At 35.8% G+C, this 7,046-nt stretch overlaps 1 pseudogene; it reads left to right on the top strand.

The window, feature by feature from the left end:
• The first annotated feature begins 4,542 nt into the window (after positions 1-4,542).
• Positions 4,543-6,370, top strand: LOC116116949 (annotated as a pseudogene).
• The last annotated feature ends 676 nt before the right edge of the window (positions 6,371-7,046 follow it).

Here is a 7,046-nt window from a genome sequence, read left to right as displayed (position 1 = left end):
CTTCATTTCAAATCTTTTTTTTAAGTACTCAGTAACTTGTAAGCATTTAGGACTCCCAATTAAGTTCATGTCTCGACATCTACCACAATGGCAAATCATGATTCTAACATTTTTATAAAAACACACGAGCATATAGGATTATTGTTGTATCCTTCCTTAATCAAATATTCATTGAGATGATTATATCACTTCGTCTAGATTGTTTCAACCTATATAACAATATTTTAACTTTTATTGATACATGTTCCTTTGACTTCCTTTATTTGCTTCAAGCACTTTAATCCTTCAGGGATTTTCATATAGATACCAGTATCCAATACATTTAATATCAGTGACAATGTCCATGAGACACATATCAAGTTTTTCTGAGACTGATAAACTAATCAAGTATCAAAATGTGATCGCATCCATCACTGTGAACATCTCATCAAAGTCAATCCGAGTCTCTACGGAAATCTTAAGCCACTACTCTAACCTTATACCTACACATCTCATTTCTCATTTCTTTCCTTGTGAACCCATAGGACTAGGGTCCAAATACATTACAATTTGCTAGAAAGTTAATTCTACTGCATTGCTTCTTCCCATTTTGACCAATCATGTCTCTTTCACCTTCATCGATAGAATGTGGCTCAACTCATCATTCATATTTCAGTAGCTACTGTGAATTAATATGTTATTGACAAATTGTCTCACAATTCCACATTTCTCTATATGAGTATAGTTTATAGAAATTCTTCATTTCTATGTTCTTATACTTCTTCAGGAATTTGTTCCTCTTCAGAGGCATATGTCATTTCAAGGATTATTAACTCTTCTAGAGTTAGTTTAGAAGATGTGGAATTGTCTATTATTTTAGTATTGTCAATATTGGCACCTATTTAATTTTGTTCTTTTGTTTCCTAAGAACAATATCATTGGCTCCAATAGTTCTACCACACTTTTGGCATGTAACAGATGAATTGATCTTGCCCACATGGACTGTTCATTGGTAACATCAATCCTTGTTGGAGCATTGATTGCAGGAATGTATGATCTCGTTATTTTCGTTGCATTTGTAAATGCATCAGGCATATGATTGACATATTTTTGGAATGAGTTATTCTTTGCATTTTCAATTTCAGATTGGGATGTGTGAGGACTAAAGGGATATAGAATTTACCTTCCAGAAAGTTCAGCCTTACTTCAAGAGATGTTACCTTTTTCTCTAAAGATGGACATATTGTCTCATCAATATTCCATCTGATGATGGAAATATTTCTTTCATTGATCATGTCTCCAAGTTTCATGATATGTCCTGCAAGGATGCTATGTTTCCTTTACATATTGTCTCATCAAGTGGCAATATGCAAATGTGGTGGTAAATAGATCGTCTATCAAGGGCTCAAGATATTCTGATAATGGATGGTGAGTCATAGCCAACATATATTGTCAAACGATGTTGAGTCCCATTTTGGTGCTTTGAAAGGTGCAATTGGAACTTGCACAACACAATCAAAATTTCTTAAATGGGATATATTATGTTGATGTCCAAATACAAGCTGTATGAGAATATTGATGATATGTAGTAAGGTCAGTAGCGAATTAACGCTGCAACATATAAAAACATGAGCCTAAGCTGAAGTCGGTAATTGTGTATGTAATAGCAACGTTCTTGCAATTAATTGTAAACTTTATAAATGATTCTGCCGCAACAATTCTAGGTATGTACAAGTGGTACTGGGTGCTCACACAATTCCCATTGATGTGCATAGTCATCAATGTCTTTGAGGTAAACTCACCAACATTGTCCAAACAAATTGCTTTAATTGGGTAATCTAGAAAGTGTACTCGTAATCTGATAATTTGTGCTAGTAATCTAGCAAAGCAATGTCATGGGTTATAGTAAACAACGTGATTATCATGTCGATGCGTCAATCATACCATAAAGTAACGAAAGGTCCACTTAGTGGATGAATATGTCCACATATGTCCCCTTGAATTCTTGTAAAAATGATGGGGATTCTCACCAATTTTAGTTAGGGATGGCTTAAGTGTCAATTTGTCTTGTGAGCTAACAATACAGCACTCTCACTAGGGAAAGAATCTTCAGTTTCTTTAACGAGTGCCATGTGAGTTTTCTATGATCCTACGTATCATAGTAGATCCTGGTGACCAGACGATCGTGCCAAATTTAAAAAGTTTAGGATCAGTGAACTTCTGGTTCATAACTACGTAATTTCAATATTCTTTAGAAATGTGTAATATAACCCTATTGAAAAACATGATTTTCTCTAGTATATGCTTCTAGCGTGAAATATTAGTGGTGATGCATAGAAACTCTCCATCATTTTCACTTAAGTTTCAATGGTATCCTTGAATCGTATATCTTTGAAACTAAGCAAATTTCTTCTGGATTTTCTATAGAATATAGTAATACGGATATTTAATTTAGTTTCGCTTGTTAACAAGTGTTGCTCTTCCAAGCCCTCAATTATGTTTACAGGCCCTAATATGGTATTTTCTTAGCTTTAGAAATGTCAAGTCTAAGAAATGTTTTCTATTCCGAATGATGGTGTGCATTGTTGTACTGTTACTATACAAATGTCTTTACCATTATTGATATCATGTTTCAGTTTTGAAATGCATCCTTTAAAAAAAAATTACATCATTGAGGATGTTTACAAACTTGAAACAAAACAAACAAATTCATTGTAAACAATGCATAGTTTGAGAACATACACAATGTTACATAAATCCCGGAAATCAAGAACATTCTCATCACTGCTTTAATATTCACATCGGCATCTCCAACTAAGTCTGAGACATTAAGAATTGGATAAGAATTATCAATATGCTTTGTCTTAGGAGTATTAGTATGGTTTGTCTCTATCTTCTTGTTCTTTATCGATGCTTGTATAGTTCTACCAAGTGCTTTGCTACGACAGGTACCGACCAATGGCTATTTCCTCCACATCATAGCACTTGTTTTCATTATCTTTCGGGATCTGTTATGTGAGTGGTTTCTTTTCTCATGCATTGATTCAAACTTGTTCCACTTGTGTGGTTTGATTGAAACTTCTTAGTATTACCACCTCTGGTCAAAATTGTTTTGCCCACGATCTCGACCACACCCATCCCCACAATTATTACTGCTAATACACATTCACTTCAAGGACAGTTGAGAGCCAGTGGGACCATTCTGATGGTTTCTTTGTAATAGTTCATTGTTTTGTTTGCTCAACAATAAGCAAACAGAAATCAATTCAGAATACTTTTTAAAGTTGTGTTCCTGGTATTGCTACTATGAGCATATTAGAAGGGCGGAAAGTGGAGAATTATTTTTTTTAAACATGTTTTCTTTAGATATTTTCTTCCACATAATCTTAATTAGAGACAATGCAAAATAAGTAGAATTATACTCACTATCAAATTTATAATCTTGTAGACAAATGAAGTCATATTAAGCCATTGGGAGTATTACAGATTTGTTATACTCAAATCTCTCCTTCAAATTAATCTCCAATTGAAGTGGATCTTTTATATCCTTATACTCAGCTTGCAGTTCGTCTTGGATATGATGCCGAAGGAAAATAATAGCTTTTGATATGTCCGCAAGACGCCATGTTTCCTTATTGATCACTTCCCCTAGTTTCATTGATTCCAAATGAGAGAGTGTTTAGGGCCAATTCATCATAGTTATTTCCACTAGTCTCAGGCCTCACACTGGAGCTTCACAAGAAAGTATAATAATAACTTCAAAACTTCGGATTCTAATATCAAAATCTTAAAACTTCATATTTTAGTATCAAATCAAAATTTAGTCCTTCGCCGCCTCAAAATGCAAGTGGGTGGAGTCCACTTATTTATAACATTAACAAATTTTTACTAATGTGGTATGGGATTTATAATTTTTAAAGTTGCGATACCATAATCCTAGAACATAGCCAAAGCTATTTGATAGCTATTTTGTATTTTTATAGTTATAATTTTATTGTTTTTCCTTAATACAAAACCTCCCATTAAAAGGTATGACAATACTAGAGGTTTTAAGAAAAGTTTCCCATTACTTAGAGGTATTTGACAGTAAGCAGTACTCATTTAGGCACTTATGTAAAACTTTGTTCCTGTATACATAAGGTGACGAATTTATACATCAGAACGAGGTAGTAAACCTTTTACAATGGTTGATTGAGCCTTAAACTATAATCATCTTACTTTCTCTTTAATTCTAATTCACTGGCAAAACCCGTGAACTGTCATAGAAACTTGAAACCTCTCAGTTTTTTCATTGACTGACACTTTTCCTAAGCCACAAATTTTGATCTTCTCTCCGAGAAATCCCTCAAACTCTCACCTTTCCTTGCTAAAAAGTATTGGCTACTATTTCATCTTATTACCAAACCTAACAACCATAAGAACCTATACCCTTTTCAATACTTCTCGTGAAGCCTTCCTACAAGTTAAATTGCTTAAGTGTTTGATTGACAAATCTTGTAAAAATATCATTAAAACCTTAAATAAAAACACCAGGTTGAGTTAAGTCTTAATACAGTAAAATATATGGAAACGCGAGCAACTTCTCCAAATTCCCTTGGGACTCATTTTGTGGATGTTCATGAAGTTGTGCCAGAAAAAGAAGAAGAATAACCAGAATGCAAGACAAAGAAAAAGAGGTTTGAACAAAGGCATTAGAGCGTTAGAGAATCGAGAAGACCGGCATAGGAGTTTTAGTAGACAAGTGTCGCTGGAGACGGGCTTTTCAGTGCTCAATAGAGAAACAATGGTAAATGAGAGAAGGGTTCTTCCGAGAAGTGGACGTAGTTTTGGAGGATTTGACTCGGCTAATAGGTTCAGTGGAGAAGCTAGGAAAGGAGACTTCAGCATGTTTAAAACCAAATCCACTCTCAGTAAGCAGAATTCTTTGTTGCCAACAGAAAGGAGAAAGAATTGGAATCCCAGAGAACCGATGGCTCTGGCAGACTTGATGAATTCCTTAATAAAAGCGTTCCTGCTGGCAGATATTTCGCAGCTCTTAGAGGTCCTGAATTAGACGAAGTCAAGGTAATTGATCCTTCTTTCCTTTTCTGCTTTTTCGTCAGCCTATATGCATGAAAAAGTTGAGATGGTAATAAAGTGTCTCAAATATACATATTCATACTCTTGTAACTAAATTGTGCAGGAATACGAGGACATTCTGCTGCCGAAAGATGAGAAATGGCCCTTTCTTCTTCGGTTCCCAATTGGTTGCTTTGGTATATGTCTCGGTCTCAGCAGCCAGCTGTTCTAGGCGTGCTCTTGCAACAAGTCCAGCTACCAATTTCTCCACATTCCTCCTTACATCAACCTCGCCTTGTGTGCTATTAGCACTAGCATTTCTTGTATCAGTTTTATCACCTACTTACTCAAATGCATTTTCTACTTTGAAGCTGTGAAAAGAGAATACTTCCATCCAGTCAGGGTCAATTTCTTCTTTGCTCCATGGTTGTGTGCATGTTCTTAGCCATTGGAGTACCACCGATGCTAGCACCTGGTCCTCTGCACCCTGCCATTTGGTGCGCCTTCATGGCACCCTATTTCTTTCTTGACCTCAAGATTTATGGACATGGCTTCTGGAGGTAAAAGGCGTCTTTGTAAGGTACCACCCCGTCTTCTCATTTATCATGTGGTTGGAAATTTGTTGGGGCAATTTTGGCTGCTAAGGTTGGGTGGAAGGAGGCTGAAAGTTTTTATGGGCCATTGGTTTTGCACATTATCTTGTGTGTTTTGTGACATTATACCAAAGATTGCCAACAAGTGAAGCATTGCCAAAAGAGTTCACCCTGTCTACTCTATGTTCATTGCTGCCCCATCGGCTGCCAGCATCGCTTGGGAAACTATCTATGGAGATTTCGATGGGTTGTCGAGGAATTGCTTCTTCATTGCACTTTTTCTGTATATCTCATTGGTTGTACGTATCAACTTCTTCACAGGGTTCAGGTGAGAAACTTTTGATCAATTATGGCAATTCAAATTTCCACTGTATTGATTCATATGTTAATTATATGTTTACCATTTCACAGGTTCTCAGTGGCATGGTGGTCTTATACATTCCCTATGACAACAGCATCAGTGGCAACAATCAAGTATGCAAGCAGGTTCCTTGTGTTCTAAGCAAGGGGCTCGCACTTAGTCTTTCCTTCATGTCATCACAATGGTGTCTGTGTTATTCGTTCACTCTTCTTCACGCCTTTGTTTGGCACACATTATTCCCTAATGATCTTGCCATTGCCATAACAAAGAGAAGGCTTGTCAAGGAGAAGAAACCCTTCAAAAGCATATGATTAAGCGTTGGACAAAGAATGCTCTAACCAGCATAATTCATCCAATAAAGATTTTGACAGAGGAATGAAGGAGGGTACTAAAACTTCATTACCTGCTTGGATAAAATTGTACTACCTCTCCTATAAGAATATTTCATGCTTCCTGGAATTGTACTTCTGAAACAAATCTGGAAATGCATTGTACACATGGCATAAATACCCACGTTATGATTGAGTAATAAAGATTTGTCATTTCATAGACTATAATTTAACCACTCTTTACTATTTGTATGTGATTTGATGTTATTCATGATTGTCCTCCTCAATCCATAGCCAAATGTTAGAATGATTAGTGCAGCGGATTCAATCTTCCCCCATTCTTGTTTCCATCTACTTCCTGCCATATCCAACACAATACAGAAGCAATCATGCTAAGCTAATCAGAACTACAAAAGGGCTGCACCAACTCAGCCTGTGAAATTGAAAACTAGAAGAAACTTGTATTTCTCAATTAATGTCTGTTACAAAGTGTTAATGCTAAAAAAAAAAAAAAAAAAAAAAAAAAAAAAAAAAAAAAAAAAAAAAAAAAATTGGTACATGGTATGAGTGAGGAGGCCTTGACAACTGTACACATTGACCTTCAAATTATTGAGATTATGCACACCACCTACAGAGTGTATGGACTAAGGAAGTTGGTTTAGCATAAATCTGTTAGATCAGTGGCTTGAGATGTAAAATGTTGAATTATAGAACTGTGCCCTCCAT

The sequence above is a fragment of the Pistacia vera genome, unplaced genomic scaffold, assembly GCF_008641045.1.
Source record: "Pistacia vera cultivar Batoury unplaced genomic scaffold, PisVer_v2 Contig790, whole genome shotgun sequence".
Lineage (NCBI taxonomy): Eukaryota > Viridiplantae > Streptophyta > Magnoliopsida > Sapindales > Anacardiaceae > Pistacia > Pistacia vera.
The sequence above is the reverse complement of the archived record's forward strand: the minus strand, read 5'-3'. Positions and strand labels throughout refer to the sequence as shown.